Source organism: Falco punctatus, assembly GCF_963210335.1.
Source record: "Falco punctatus genome assembly, chromosome: Z".
Classification (NCBI taxonomy): Eukaryota; Metazoa; Chordata; class Aves; order Falconiformes; family Falconidae; genus Falco; species Falco punctatus.
The window spans coordinates 5989496-6005281 of record NC_137586.1 but is presented as its reverse complement, the minus strand read 5'-3'; the positions used below and the strand labels follow the sequence as shown (position 1 = coordinate 6005281).

The following is a 15786-nucleotide window of genomic DNA, read 5'->3' as shown; positions in this document are numbered from 1 at the left end:
CCAATCTTTGGGCAGAATTAGTCAGTCATTTAGATTTCAGTGACAAAAATCCAGGTTATCTTTCTTTTTCCCAAATTCTGGATTTGGTTTATATGAGGTAAGAATAATCATAAACTGTGAAAACTAGAAGTGGGGTCTGAGTCATAAAGTTATTCAATTTTTTTGGGCTTCTCCCATCTACTTACTTCTTTTCAAACTGATGAATAGTAACAGACATCTGTCTGATCAATTAATAACCTCCAGAACAATAACTGCCATCACATTTCTTCCTTAAAATCTTTTGTAATCACAGAACACTTTTGCACTGATGTTACCTCAGTGTAATCTTCAACAAAATTGTTATGTGAGATGTGTGTGTGCACTTATGCATATGTGTTCATGTACATATGCCTAATGCAGAAAAGATGATAGTGGGTCCTTAAGGTATTTACATAAGCTAGGCAGAGGTTTTCTGAAAAGACGTCGTACATCTGACAACGATAATTCCTCAGGGAACTTATGTTTTTATTCAACCTAAAGGAAATCTTTACCTACAATGGTCATGTTTGAATGAGACCTTACTATGAGTATCACGCTGCTCTAGATTTCTGTTATATATCCCTTCAGTGCTTTTATCGGAATGAAGAGAAGGGTAAATAGCTCAAAGGCCGAACCCAAAAAACTCCTTTCAAACAACAAAAAATAATTTATAACTTCAGGAATCCTTCCACTGGAGTCCACACCCTGTTTCTCCTTTTTGCTGTCAAATGGGGCACTTCTCCTTGAAGTTTCACATCATCCTGGCTCCTTTCAACTGTAGTGCATCACTGCACCCCTGGAGCACCCTGAAAGATGATGTGCTTCAGTTCAACATTCAAGGCTTCATTAACCCAAGGTCAAATTATTTCCTTATCTCACATTCCAACAAAATGCTTGGAGACAACTTTGCAGGAGAACAAGTAGGATCTGTTTTACTTGCCAAGTTGCACTGTTTGGGGAAATGAAGTGCCAGGTCTCCAGCTGCATGATTCTGCATACCTTCATTAGCATGATTCATGTATTAATGGTGAGTTATACTACTGTTTGTTGGGTTTAGTATTTCTAGGATGAAGGCCTTACAAAATGCCTTATTTAAAAAAGTCTTCATTTCATAAGACATTGGAAGTGACAGATGACAAGACAGAGAGGCAGGCTGATCTTTTGTAGGCTAGTAAGGTCACAGAGCTGCACAATTTGTTGTGCAGAACCAACTACATCTGAGACCTGCATGAGAGATGTGTTTCAATGACAGCCAGTCCCTAACCTGAGTACAGATGTTATGCCTTCAAAAACATGACACCACCCTGTTTTGACAGCCGACATACTCTAGCATGCCATGAAATTGATATTTATTCTACTGGTAAATGGTCAAAAAAAAGGGAAATTATACCCATCTGAATTTACCACATCATTTAGATGATTTTTCTATTTTGGCTTATTTTTCTTAGGATTGTGAAGTATTTTGTCTTCTGCTTTTGTGCTTCCCTTGCAGTCAGTTCCTTTGTATATTATAACTTTGTCTTTGCTTTTGTTGTCCTTGTCACCCAATTTAGTTGTTTCGATCTTACTCACCATACCAGATCACCGCAGACAGACTGGGAAGAAACATTTGGGATCTTTATATTCTCGTTTTACCTTTCTTACCATGAAGTTCATGATAAAAATTGTACTGCATTGATTCTGATCCTACCTGAACTAGATGAGTATTTTGTTTTGGTTTTTATCATAGACTTAATGGGGTCCAAAAATGAAAGCTGTTGGACCCCAGCATTGGTGCAGCCTCACCTTGAATGCTGTGTGCAGTTCTTCACCCCACAATTTGAAAGTCCTTGAATGTGTCCAGAGGAGCACAACAAAGCTGGTGAAAGGGCTGGAAGGACAGTCCTATGTGGAAGGGCTAAGGACTTTGGGCTTGTCTAGTTTGGAAAGGAGACTGAGGGGCAACCTTGTCACTCTCTGCAGCTTCCTGAGGAGGGGAAGTGGAGAGGGAGGTGCTGAGCTCTTCTCCCTGGTATCCAGTGATAAGACATGTGGGAATGGTTCAAAGCTACACCAGGGGATATTTAGACTGGACATTATGAAGCATTTCTTTACCAAGAGGGTGATCAAACACTGGAACGGGCTTCCTACAGAAGCAGTGGATGCCTCAAGCCTGTTTTAAAGAGGCATTTAGGTAACGTCCTTAACATGCTTTAACTTGGTCAGCCCTGAATTGGTCAGGCAGTTGGACTAGATGATTGTTGTAGGTCCCTTCCAACTGAAACAGTCTAGTCTATCCAAAAGCCTTTAAAGGTGAATCCAAACTGGCGTGTTAGTTCGGACTAGGAGTGTGTTATGGAAGAAAATTAGGTGACTGCCCTCAGTAATGAGCTTAGTAAGGATGCTTTGTCCATAGCACCAGGTAATTCATTCTACAGATCCACTCTTTTGGACTAATAATTGCTGTCTAGTGTCACTTTCAAGAGCTAAAAAACAGAGTGGGAAAGGACATGGAAGTGTAATGAGTTTTCTGAAGGTAATTAATAATTGAGTTGAGTGTGTTTTTTGACTCTCACCACAACATTTGAATAGTCCACTTTCACAAATCTCAAAAAACTAACAGATGAAAACATTCAAAAAGGCTGGAAAAAGCGATGAGAGAAAACTGGACATATGTGTCGAGTTGGCAGTTTTGGGTACAACAGGTTCACCAGTGCTGTGTGAAAGGTTGATAAGAGTATAATTCCAACTCCAGAAAAAGATTTTAATATTCTTCAGAAGAAGGAAAATTACACTAATTACAAAAAATCTTTATGTAATAATGCTTAAAACAGAGTTTAAAGAAAGAAATTCTTCTTGAAGGAAGGGCAGAGAGCTTCAAGGTGCCTGATGCTATCAAATGTAAAATAAAAAACATTTTTGTTTACATCTTGTATCCAGTTAAAGCTTTAGCACCATCCTTTTCTGTATACCTTGTTAAGTGCAAGAGCAGAGACCCTTTACACTTCACAAAAGTACTGCATGGCCTGTTTCAGTAACAGCATTTGTGGCGTGCTGTAAGACTAAACCTGTTACTCAGCTTTTAGATCTGGACAGCTCATCCAAAGTTCCCCAAACCCTAGTAAATCAGTCTAGTGGAAAATCTTTTACCAATGGGAAGAAATCGGTAGTAAGTCCTGTAGTAATACCTATAGTATTTTGGTCTCTAGGAGAGGAAAAATCACATAGATTTTTCTTAACTCTCTCCTTGATTCGTGGCTTCCTGACATTGTGTGAGGAGTCTCTGAGAAGCATTTTATTTTAGTAAAACCCTCCAACTGGAGAAATCTACTTCAGGAAGTCAGTCAGAAAAGCTCTGAGAAATCTGGATGGCTTTTAAGCTAGCATGAAACCACTTTTACCCTCATTCTCCTTTACTCTTGTTCTGGGACAAGACCATTCAAACCAATACAAGCCACTGATTATTACAAAAGTTTTGACATTTCACAGGCACGTCCTTCCTAAGAAAATGCATTTCAATGTCCACAACCAGTTAGTTTCAAACTTACAGCATGTTTACCTCAAGTACTTAAAAAACTCCTAATAAAGACAAGAGCCAGACACATCCATAAATCATAAGCCTATATAGTACTTTCAAAGCCTGAAACTAGTTTTTAAGGATTTCTAGCAAGCAGGTGTCTCTGGAATTACCTGAAGTGTTCAGGGACCCAAAAACATGAGAACATGACGGGTATAGATTTCAAACTGGAGTTTCATTTTACATCTGACACTGGAGGCTATGCACCAGAGCTGAACAGTATCCACAGAGCAGTCAGAGCATATGGCCTAACATAATGTATGACAAGCCCTGATTTTAAATAACATCCCTTGAGGGCAGAAGAGAATGCCCTATAGCAACACTCCTATAATGTTTCACTGCCACTCTGGTTGGGCATGTTTATGTCTATTAATCAACACAACGGTCGTAGCAATAGTAACTGGAATTTGCAAGGGAATTTGAGAGCTACCAGCAGAAGAAACACTATGGTAAAGTAATATTAGAGTTAGTACTGTTTCTTAGCTTGCTGCAGTGTGAATGGCAGCAATCACTCCAAATAATATATCAGGAATAGCACAATTCCAACTTGATCTAAAAAATATAGGCAGTTAGGTTTTTAAGGAAAAGATATAGATGGAGACAGAAGACAGAAAAGGAGCAAAGGAAGAAGGAAGAAAAAAAAACAAAGGAGGACAAGAAGACAGAAAACCAGAAAAAGACAAGGGGAAGGAGGGAGAGAGGGATGATTCTGATTCTTCACAGCTAAAAATCCAGCTTGTCTAAATGCCATAGTTACATATAGGCCAGCAAGTTAGTACCCAACACTACCTATTTCCAGGACAACTGAAAAGTAATTGCTTCTGTGGCTGGTTTAGAAGTTTCACATGGTGCTTATCATGACCAGAAACACTGTGGGCTGGACAAGGCAATCTGAAAACTCCACATTTTGGTTTCACTCAAGGTATTTCTCTTCAGTTTCTCCACCCAATCAGCATGCTTAAAGTGGGCCTATAACACACTAGGAAAAGCAATTTATTTTCAAAATACCATCATAGCTATAACTCATTTTGTTCAAAGAACCCTTTTTCCCATTACAGTTCTGAATCTTTTCGAAATTACATTTTCTATACCATACAAGAAGGCCTTTACTTTCAGTCCATAAGCAATTGAGGGAAAAGAGAGATACAGGGTACTTTCACTTATGGTCCCAACGCTCTACACCATCAAAAATGCAAGAGAAAAAGAACTGAAAGTGTCATTCCAGCTGCACAGATCTCTTTAAAGAATTGAGAAACTCAATCATGTAGCTCACATCTTGCATGGGAACATATTAAACCTCTGGATATTGGCTGCTAGGACAGATGCTATTTCCCCTGCTGCAACTTTGCCGCTATGCAGACAAATAGGATGGACAGGACAGTATTGTAAGAACACAGCTCTAACCTACTTGTTGGGTCAGTCAGCTGAGTATGAGCCCTGGATTTCAGCTGATGGTTTCTGAAGGATTCAAGGTAATAATATTAGAAGTTGCAGCCTCTTACTGTGAACTGGCAGAAACAGAAAGAGAGTGTGTCTGCTTTCAGAATGGGATAATACTTCAGCCATCTGCCACCTACCTCAGCAGCATGTAAATTTATCCTCATTTCAGCAAACCTCCAAAACTTCACAGAGCAATTATACTCCATTTACACAGGAAATTTCCTTAACTTCTGTAGAAATAATCACCACTCCTGACACAGTATTCTACTGGGTTTACGTAGCTCTAGCTGCAGTCTCGTGCCTTTCCACCTGCATTGCATCAAAAAGCACATTTTCACTCATTATAACCATTTCAGATAATCATAATGATACTGCACTTCTTAAATGCTCTGTGTACTAGGCTCCCCCTCCTCATTCCCCATTTTTCTGAGATAGCATAGAGTTGTCAGGAAGTCTAGATTTTTATTATCACTGGTGACATGGATATGAATGATACTGATGCGATAAGCTGGACATCACCTTCAGCATCATTTCCCTGTGCAGAGAACATCCATTAAATAACATGATGATAGAAGGTGCAAAAGTTATGTACACTTGTAGCAAAAATCTTTCAGCCATTGGCATTCAAGCAGAAAAAATCAATTAAACTTAACCAGCTGAAAGCAAGCATTCCCCACTATCACAAAAGAAACAGGCATCAATGAACTCTTGAATCTGTGTAGTCATATAAGAAAACTAGTTCCCAGAAAGTTGCACTCCTTCCTTTCCTTTCATTAAGCAGAATGGCAAATATTAATAACTAGTGGCTAACTATTCCTCATCTAACAGTTTGTGGATTTGGTACAGAATGAGTTTTCAGAAACTCAGGTCTCAACTCAGGGTAAAAACATTAAGGAACATGGCAACCCACTTTATTATTAGTCACTGAAGTCTGGGGCAGTATTCACCCTTGTGACTTTCAGTTCTCCCTGTGTAACATTTTTGGTAGCATGAAGGAACAAGAAGACAAGGCAACATGCAGATACTTGAGCAGTAAATTCTTACAACAGCTCTGAGCAAACACCAGAATCAGTAACATGATGTGCTCTTCTCCCATCTTTGACTCAGAGCCAAGTTCACCCTGCTAGTGAGTGCATATGGCAGTAGATCAGATTCTTGCCCGGGTGTTCACACAACCCAGCCACCACAACCGAAACTAGAGCATGCAGCAAGGCTTACCAGGAGGGGTAACTTCCATCTTTGTTCTCCCATTTCCACTGGCATACTCTTGCCGTGCCCTTTTATGCTTATTCCATGCATGTTCATTCCATTGTGCCTTAATCTAAGATGCAAATCGACTATTGTGGGAGGCCGTACTGTGAGCTGAGTGTCTCTAAGCTTGTGCTCATCCCTGCTGAGCTCAGTGCAAGGCTCCCTGGTGGAAGCTCGGCAGCTGCAAGGGATGAGCAGTCACTGCCCCCCAGAACCCCAGGCCCTGGCTGGGCCCAGGCGCAGCCCCAATGTCTCAGGGGCCATGTCCGAACACCACCACCCACCTCAGCCCACAACGGGCTCCCCCAGCACCCTCCGGCAGCCACAGCACCGGGCAGGGAGGGACCATCCGGGGACCCCCACCACCGCTGAGCGAGGGGCCTGCGGGCTGCCGGGCCATGGTGGTGACGGGCCCTTGTGGCTCTGTCCCGACAGCTGCGGGGCTCCTTCTGCTCCATCCTCCCTCCCCTTTCCTGCCACTCTGCTCTTACCAACACTCTGCGCCGAGAAACATTCCTGACTGGCGGCGTTTGGCCTCCTTTGCGTCTTCACCTCACTTGGGTGTAACGCTGAGTGCCCCGGGCTGGAAAACCTACAAAACTATTAACGTTACAGGTATTCATCCTTCAGAGCACAAATCTCATTTCAGCTGTATCATTGTGTTTAAAGAATTGCAGATGGTGAAGAATGCACACAGGGAAACGATCATTACAAAATCCTTAGTTCAGTGCCACAGAAGATATCTAGTGTCTTGAGATCCACCCAAAAATCTTAACAACAGAAACCGAAGACACAATGCTTTGTGACCTCTTTAAGAGGGTACTCACTATTATTGTTAATTCTAATATGCACTTGACTAATTTCCTCGGGGAAGTACATCTACAGGAAATGCGGAATCTGTAAAGAATACAACCACTTAAAATATAAGAATAAAATACTGGTCCTCATATAGGGAGAAAGCTGAGAGTTTACTGTGGGAATTATAGAGAGAATGAGATTCAAAATGCACAAATGAAGAAAAATGTTACATAACAAAGCAGAACAATATGCACATAAAGCAAGTAATGACTGTTATTGTCCAAGAGAGGCGGCTGGTGCTCAATGGTAGCGGAAATGGATCTTTACTTTCTCCTGTAAATCTGTATCCCTAATTAATACAAATTAAAAGCCTAGCAGAATCCTGTGTTTACAATTGTAAACCATCACAGCAACATCTTTCAGCCCCTGACAAACATGTTTCTTTTCTTCCATTATAAACAATAACTGCACAGATCTACAGGCTTCATTTTATTTTGAGGTTAGACAGTTGCATGGCCTTTCCTTCCAGAAGAGACAAAGCAGATGAAGCAAGGGTGAGAAGTAACAGAGAACACTGTGGCTACTTATTTTTTTGTACTGGCTGGAGAGAGAAAGCGGATGTTTACCCATGGCTTCAGACACATCAAGGGAAAGAGCTGTGCTCTCTTCCAGTCCTAGAGCTTGTTAAAGGTGGTGGCTTATGTGTTCAGTTGTGGTGTGGTTGGTTGCCCCGTGAATGGCAGTGTTGTGAAACACAGTTTTGGAAGCAGGATCATAAGTCTAGATTCCTCTTACCTAGTTTTAGAATATGAAAGAAGATTAGGAGGCTAACTCGTGTAGATTTAGAGTCAATGAAAGCAAACACGTCCCTACGCCTTATTTTAAGAACCTTAGTCATTCCCAGTGACCATGAATGAAATTTTTCCAGATGGAAGCTTTTTCCAGTACATCTGTATTGGTTACTTCTTGGTCTTATCTGAGGATTTACCCAGTGTTAACCACAGGCAGTAACTGGGAGTGTCCCTACCTTTCAAATTGCCTTTTGTTATTTTAGTTGAGCCTGTGGCTGGTTTAGTCAGGAGGAATAAATCTGCAATGGTTAAAAATGGTGGGGAAGAAAACTATATATTGTGTTGACATTCCATTCCATTTGTAAAACAAACCTGGTGGCATTTAGCAGGGCAATAATTGATCAATGAAAAATATACCAGCCAGATGCGCTAAATTATATGTTCGGGTGTTTAGTGATGGGGCAGCTGATTTTTTTTTTTGAACACTGACTTACACGTTACAGTTGGGTTAGATGCAATCATGACATACTGAGGACAAGTGCAGAAGCATGGCAAGTCTTTTGCCATGTAAACTTCTCTGAACACTGTTTACAGAGACATCATTCCCACTACCTTCCTATTAACTCTCGCAAGGAATCCTCCCATGAACTGTGAGAGAACTAACTTTCACATACTGTAATAAGAATCAAAACCTATTAAACAACTCCAAGAACAAAGTATTTCCATGTAATTTGTTTGGCTCTTTTTACAGAAAATTCAAGTTAAAAAAAAAAGAAGAAAAAAAAAAAAAAAGGAAGAGGTTGTTGGTTTGATTTGGTTTGGTTTTTTCTCTCCTTCCTCCACCCCGATTAACAGCAATAATAAAAAAGCACTGGCAAGATATAAATTGTCAGAACAGAGCTCTCTTTCATAAAAGAATTCTGCATGCTCATAAATGGGTATTATTAGTTCCTTTTCTTGTTGTCTAATGGAAAACATAAAAAGTTTCTTATAACCTAGTAATTAATCTCTGTGATTCAGCTCCTGTATGTACCATACTTGTTATTCTTAAAGACTTGTTATGATTTTTGCATTGGCCTAGGAAACACCCTTTCATTAACAACACCTTTCCTCATATGTCGAGGAAAAAACCCTGTCACTTTTGCTTTTACACTGTCTGATCTCTCTTTCTCTACTAAAATATTTGTGTGGCTGTCCTGTAATGGATTTTTTAGGGATGCTGCCTGAAAAAGATACACTCTTCATGAGCGGCCTGTTCACAGCACAGTGAAATCAAGAGGAATTTCTATCCCCTCCCCACCCCCCCACCCCCCCAAGTCAGCTTCAGAGAGCTCTGCATAAAAAATAAATTTTCAAAGCATGGTTTGGGGATATATGGAAATCCTATTGACTGTTAGGATTTGTGTGACTAAGACCCATACACAGTGATTTGAACACTTAGGGCTAAGTCATTGATTTTCTTTTGCAGGCTTGGTTTATAAACTGCTGTAAGGTTTCAGCACCCCATGTCAAGCCTTATGCCTTACTATTAGCATATTTTTCTGTCCTTTGTTAAATCAAATAGATTTTTCAGGCTACCCAGCTGCTTCAAATTAAGGCTATGATTCCCTCATGGACTTTAGCTCACCATATATTTTCTTTAAAATGTTGACAAACTCCTTTGCTCTGAACAGATGAGGTTAGGCAAGATAACCTTTGCACAGACAAAGCACCTGTATTTGCTGAACATTAGTCCAGAATCATCTGTAAACTGCACCTAGGAAACCCCAAGTGTTTTTCATTTGTTCTGGACAGCAGACAGAAAACATTCTGGTACCTTTCAACTGTGTAAGAATTATTACAGTTTAAACAACAACAAAAAAATATATTTCTTTTTTACCTGTTTCTCTAGATAATCTCTGGTATGACAAAAAAACCCGCCCCAATTTCACCTATGTTCAGTTCAGTAAAAACTCAAATCTGGAAGATTGAAAATTAAAAATAATTGCCATATTTGAGTCTGATATTCTGGGGAAGGATCCTTATTGCACAATAATAAGGTTTATTCTTCACAGAGATGCTAATAACGATGTAAGCTGCCAGAGAGCAAACCCATACAGAATAACAAAGACACAACTTAAATCTAGCAGCTGTGAATGCTGCAAAGGAAACACACCCCATCCATCCCAAACATTACAAAACCATGACACCAAAGAAAAGTTGTGTTCAATCACAGACAAATGTGTATGAAATACAAAGCTAGCAGTAACTGAAAAACAAATTTAGAAAAGACTATGCAGGATTCCAGTGCTTCCTTAGGTTAACACAGCTAACTCTCAGAACACCCAAAAGTAGGTCTGTGTGAATAACTGACTTTTATTTAATTTAGTGGCCAAATCTACAAATCACATGAAAGGTACCACTTTAAAAAAAAAAAAAAAAAAAGTACTCGTATAAGAAGAGTTGAATTTTGTTTAAAAGTGTTAATATCTTCAGACTGGCTGAAACCAATTTTTTGTAAGAGAAATGACACAACCATGAACATTATTAGCCAATCAGAAGCAAAATACTTCCCAAAGCCATGCATTCAGCCTTAGTTAACACCTTTATAACCTTATATGACTTCACCCCATAGTGCATCTGATATTAGCGATTTGATTAATATTTTTTTTAGCTTTTTATTAAGGAGGCCTCCATTTAGTTTTGCTTTAAATACACATTTTATAAGCTGAAGTATGGATTGCTTTTGGTATTTGCTGGAGATGGAAACAAAATCCTTGCAAAATGCATCACTGATAACATTGACAACTGAGTATGAAAATCTGAACAACACTGCTACTGCTGGCACAAATCCAGGGAAAAGGGTCCTGTTTTACTTTAAGGGATGACTGATGAAAGACTTAACTATATTAACTTTTTTAACATTGGTGCAAAAACCTAGCATTTTTGTGCGATAGTTCACAATTAGAAAATATCATATTGATTGAACACAGTTAATCAAACTCATTTCCCCTTAAAAAAAAGAGAAAAAGAAAAAAAAAAAAAGATTCAGAAGCCAGCTAGTATTTGCAATTGTTCTTAAGACTTATAAAAAAAGATATTATTTTGGAAAATGGAATACTTATAGAATGTAATTTATTAAAACCCTTCATGAAATTAGTACTTTAAGGGCTTTAAAAAAAAAACCACAACAACTTAGTGTAGTTAACACTATGGAAAATTGGAGAGAGAAAGTGATCTCTGGACATAAACCTTGTAAATAAGAACCCTAGCCACAAAATAATTTTGTCCAAGACTCAAAACCCACTTGTACTAAGAAGCACAAAAGCCACTGGCACCACTTAAACTCAAAATACAATAAATAAATAAATACAAAAATAAATAAATAACTTGGGCGCTGCATTAATTTACAGTATTTTACACTGCAGCTGGAAAACTGTGTGATGGATTCTGGCACAGCGTCACTGGAAATAAATCAAAAGAGAAAAGAATCCTGGTGAAAACAAGCCTAGCTAGGTAGCTACAGAGCAGAAAGCTGGAGTATGACAACTCTTGAAAATCAGCTGCCTTCCAGTCTTCAAAACCCTTGACCTTCCATGGATTATATAAAGTTGACCCACCTGAAACAGAGGAGAACATAAACTTTGACCAGCATTGCTATCAATATGTTTTGTTCCAATGTTCTCATAATCTTTCTACCTGGGAAAATAGACGAGGTTAATTAACAATTCAGTGGTTCGTGATCACGCAGCTGTCAAAACCAGATTTAGCTACAACATGTAATGTAGCTGGCCAACAACAAAAATGCAGACCATATTGTTACAACAGGTTGACTACATTGACAAGAAGCAAGGCTTGATTTTTGTTGGGTTTTTTTGTTTGTTTGTTTATTTGTTTATTTTTATTTTTCTATTTAACTTTTGCAACTATTTAGAAATTGTTTCTCTGCTAAACATTTTTTTTTCACATTTTTATTTGCCAGCTGGATGAGTCCACTGCTACCAAATTAGCAAATTAAGGTTACCTTTGGAAGAATTCTCTGCTCCCAGTCTATTTCTCTGAATCAGAAGTATCCCCAGTAGATACTGATAGCTATTAATTTGTAATTTTAGGGTGGAATGACCGTTACTTCAAGTATCAGAAGCAGAATTGGCAAATTATTATCCATCATAAATATAGTAACCTTGGAAAGTTGTAGAGCCATAAAACGCACATCACAAAGACAACTCTCTGGATGAAAAAGGACCCGGTATTAACAAGCAGCAGAGCACCATCCGTCTTCCTGATAGATGGACATAGATTAATCTGCTGTTCAGTGGTTCATAGCAAATCATGGAATGTCTACTTTTCTTTACACTGAAAGTGCTACTTCCTTTACTTGTCAGGTTTTTCTCTTAAACACAGATTAATCTCTTCCTTTCTGTGGTGGTAAACTCAGTCTGTCTTTGCTGAACTCTAATAATGACCTCCTAATTTTGTTCTACTGTATTTTTTGTTAAAAATGTCCATGCAATAGGATATCAGTGTATTGTTCTATCATTTATTTTAAATAGATTAATTGAAGAAAACAGTGGTCTGACTGTATTTTAATAAAAAACAATGACAGTTGCCTTTTTAAAACATACAGCATATTTTTTTAAAAAAAACACATCTGTTTATTTAGAACGTAGCTCTTGAATGTATCATGTCAATCAGATCTGGAACACAAGTTTTAAAAGTAACTGCAAAAAAGCTTACATCTTACACTTAAGTTCCAGAATACAACTGAAGCTGTCAAACTACCCTTTATCAGATTTGATCTTGAGTTCTGTACATTAATGCCAATTTGGAGTTGAATGTGAATTTGAATTTCTCCAGAGGATTCATTGATTTTCCACTGGCAATTAAGCCTGGACTGCTGAGCTGCTTCCACATTATTTCATTGTCATACAACGTTTCTAAAAATTAAATTTCAATTGGCTAAACTTGATTTGGCTTATTTTATTCTTATATTTATTTCCACCTACTTAGCTCTCCACTTCTACTGGTCATTCTAAATTATATCCATGCATACAACTATTTTGAGTATTTTTTTCATAAACCTGTGCAAACACTAATGAACTACCTTTGCTACCTTTGCTAAAGTGCAAGATGAAATTAAATTATTTATTTGTTTTATTGCAGCAACTGTTGTTGTCTAATGACACCCAGCTTTTTCTTTTTTTTTTTGCATGTTTCCTTTCCTACTGTGAAGTTAATTCTGAGAATGTTCCCTATGTATTAAGCAAAGTTCATGTATCTAGTTAAGGCAACACTAATCTGTCTGCATCTTAACAAAAATTTGTGCTTAAGCAATAGAGTCATTTGGGAAGATGTGTGTTTTCATATTTAAGAAAGGAGTAACACCTTAGTGAAGAATTAAATTTATTGCAACTTACAGCTTAGGTACAAAAAAACATGGTCCAAATTGAGGATTAACTTTTCTTCAAAACTTGTAGAGCTTTTACTTTGTTGGGGTTTTTTGTTTGTTTGTTTTTCCAAATGAGATTTGGCTTTTAAACAACTAGGAGTGTTTTGTTGTTGTTTTTGATTTTCTAAGGGGAAAGATATTTCTCACCCAATAGATTGTTATATTTAAAGAAAGTAGTTTAAAAACTGAACAGTCCTAAATCTGAGGTGATAAATCCATCCCAAAAAAAGAAGAAAAGGGGTGGAAGGGGGAATTATTAAAATATTGCAGAAATAAATTTTCTATACTGGCTTCCCAGTTTGTTAGCCAACATAATGAAGGATTTTCCTATTTTTCCTATTTCCATTTTCTTTCAAAGTGAAGTAGAGTTTCTGTGACAATGTGGATGATGAGTAATCATCTTGTGTCATTTTTTTTCCACTATATTTTTTTTTTTCTGTGTTGGCCTGCTGTGGGCATTTCTGAGAAAGACCATCTTCTCCATATAAAGTTCTACCATGCCTGATAATTGTGTCTTTTTTATAATTTTAACTCTTCCATTTTATCTCATCCCTTAAGAACAACGATGATAGCAATACTATTGCGTAATTTAAGCATAAACCAAATCAAATTACATTAAAAAGAAATAAAGTCTTTGGTACTTTCACAGTTGTTGTGAGTATTTGAAATCATAAATGTCCAACTAAAGCTGAGTACCTTGAACCTTCAATGACAGCACAACTGAACAGTGTTTATGGTACTTAAGAATGTTTCAAGCACTGATCTGACACAATCTGCGACTCTGTCACAGGCTTCCTGCATAGCATCTTAATATTACTGCTGCTTCTCTCCAGTGCCAAATGTAGCACTATAAGATGTCACATTCACAAAGCAAAAATTATGGCCTTTTCCAACTGTTTATTTTACTTTAATCAGACTCACAATCATTTGATGTTTGTTGCATGACTACTTGAGGTGTTACGTCAAAGTATCACGCTTATATATTAACAAGATAGTGTGATTCTGCTCACTTAAGTCATTTAATGCTGTTGAATTGTCAAAATGAGGACATTAAAAGAATTTATATAAAATTGTGTTCCTACAGTAGAGTTAATTTGGACAAAAGAGTTAGAAGTACATTAGAGTTTTTTTGAAGACTATTCGGGAGAAGCAGGGAAAAAGGTGGAATAATTGAAAATCAAGTGATAATGATTACTTGTTCTGTCTAATGATAATGGTTACTTATTCTATCAATTGCATGAAGAATAACTTGTATGATTTGAAAGCACATGTTAGAAACCTAAAGAGTTTAAAGAATTATAAGCATTGATGCTTTTTGCTTTCCTTTATGTTTACCAAGCAAAAAGAGGTCAGTTGTTTTGTTTGGTTTTTTCCCTAGGAAACGCTAAAACACAAGAAAATGCCACAAGAAGGGTTTGTGTGTCTGTGTGTCTATTAATTTTCAATTGTTATATAGAAATAAGTTTAAAAACATATTTATTTAAAAAAGGGAAATTCATCAAAAATATTCTGCACGAAAATAATCTCCCATGTCCAATTATAATATTAGGGTGCATTTAGCTATGTCATGCTATGAGTTCCATAAAGTTCCATAAGACCTTGAAAGCCTTATAATGCCTTTTACATTATAGTTCTATGCATAAAATTCTGATAAGCATTTCTTTGCTGAGTAGCTCTATAGCGAGCCAGGGTGAAAAACTGTTTAAGGCCATGTTACTACCCCTCAGAAAAGCTCTACCAAATTTCTATTGTTTCCTATTCTTGTGATTCAAACAACTATGTATTACATTCAGTTTGATAGACTCCCTGCTATTCCATTTAAGCATTTCAATGAGTAATTTCTCCAAGCACCAAAACAGAAATACCTGTTAAAATATTTATATCACTTTACTGCCTTAGTGATAGAGGCAAGATTCTTACTGTAACTGTTAATACAACAGCAGATTTAACATACCAGGGTTTCACTTCTATGGAGTCTTGTAATGCTTCCTTACAGTGGGTTAGAATTACTTTCTGTTTTATTTATAATCTGTAGTAAAATATACTTCAAACTGATAGCACAATTAGAGTTCTAACAGCCAAAGGTTCTTTCCAGTAATTTAAACCCAAGAAACAATCCTTTTGCAGGCTTTATTGCCAACGCTCATGAATGGACTAGTTTTTGCTCGGATGGGTAACAATCCTGCTAAGGATCACAAAATTCTGACTGTAGTACTAAAACACTCCTGACATCAACCACTGAAGCAGCAAATAACCTGAAATTTGCCAAACCCTCCAGACCCACCTGCAAACTTTTTCAGGCATCTCCTTAGCACCTATATACTTCTGAATGACAAATAATAATTTGGAAATACGTTGTATTTTTGCTTAGAATAGCAGTAGCTGAAAGTCAAAGATTTCATAAGTCCCCGCCATCCAATACTTTTCAGCCTTATAAATATCAGTGAACATAAAAGAAATCAACCTCTCATTTTCTCCAAAAAAATGTTTTCAAATATTGATCC

General features: G+C 37.6%; 1 protein-coding gene across 1 annotated transcript in view; it reads right to left on the bottom strand.

The window, feature by feature from the left end:
* Window positions 1-15786, bottom strand: part of RIT2 (Ras like without CAAX 2) — a 246437-nt gene extending 230651 nt beyond the window's left edge. The window contains exon 1 of the mRNA XM_080370921.1: window positions 1-15786. This exon is cut by the window's left edge and continues 13133 nt beyond it. The gene's annotated coding sequence lies outside the window, so the exon portion shown is untranslated.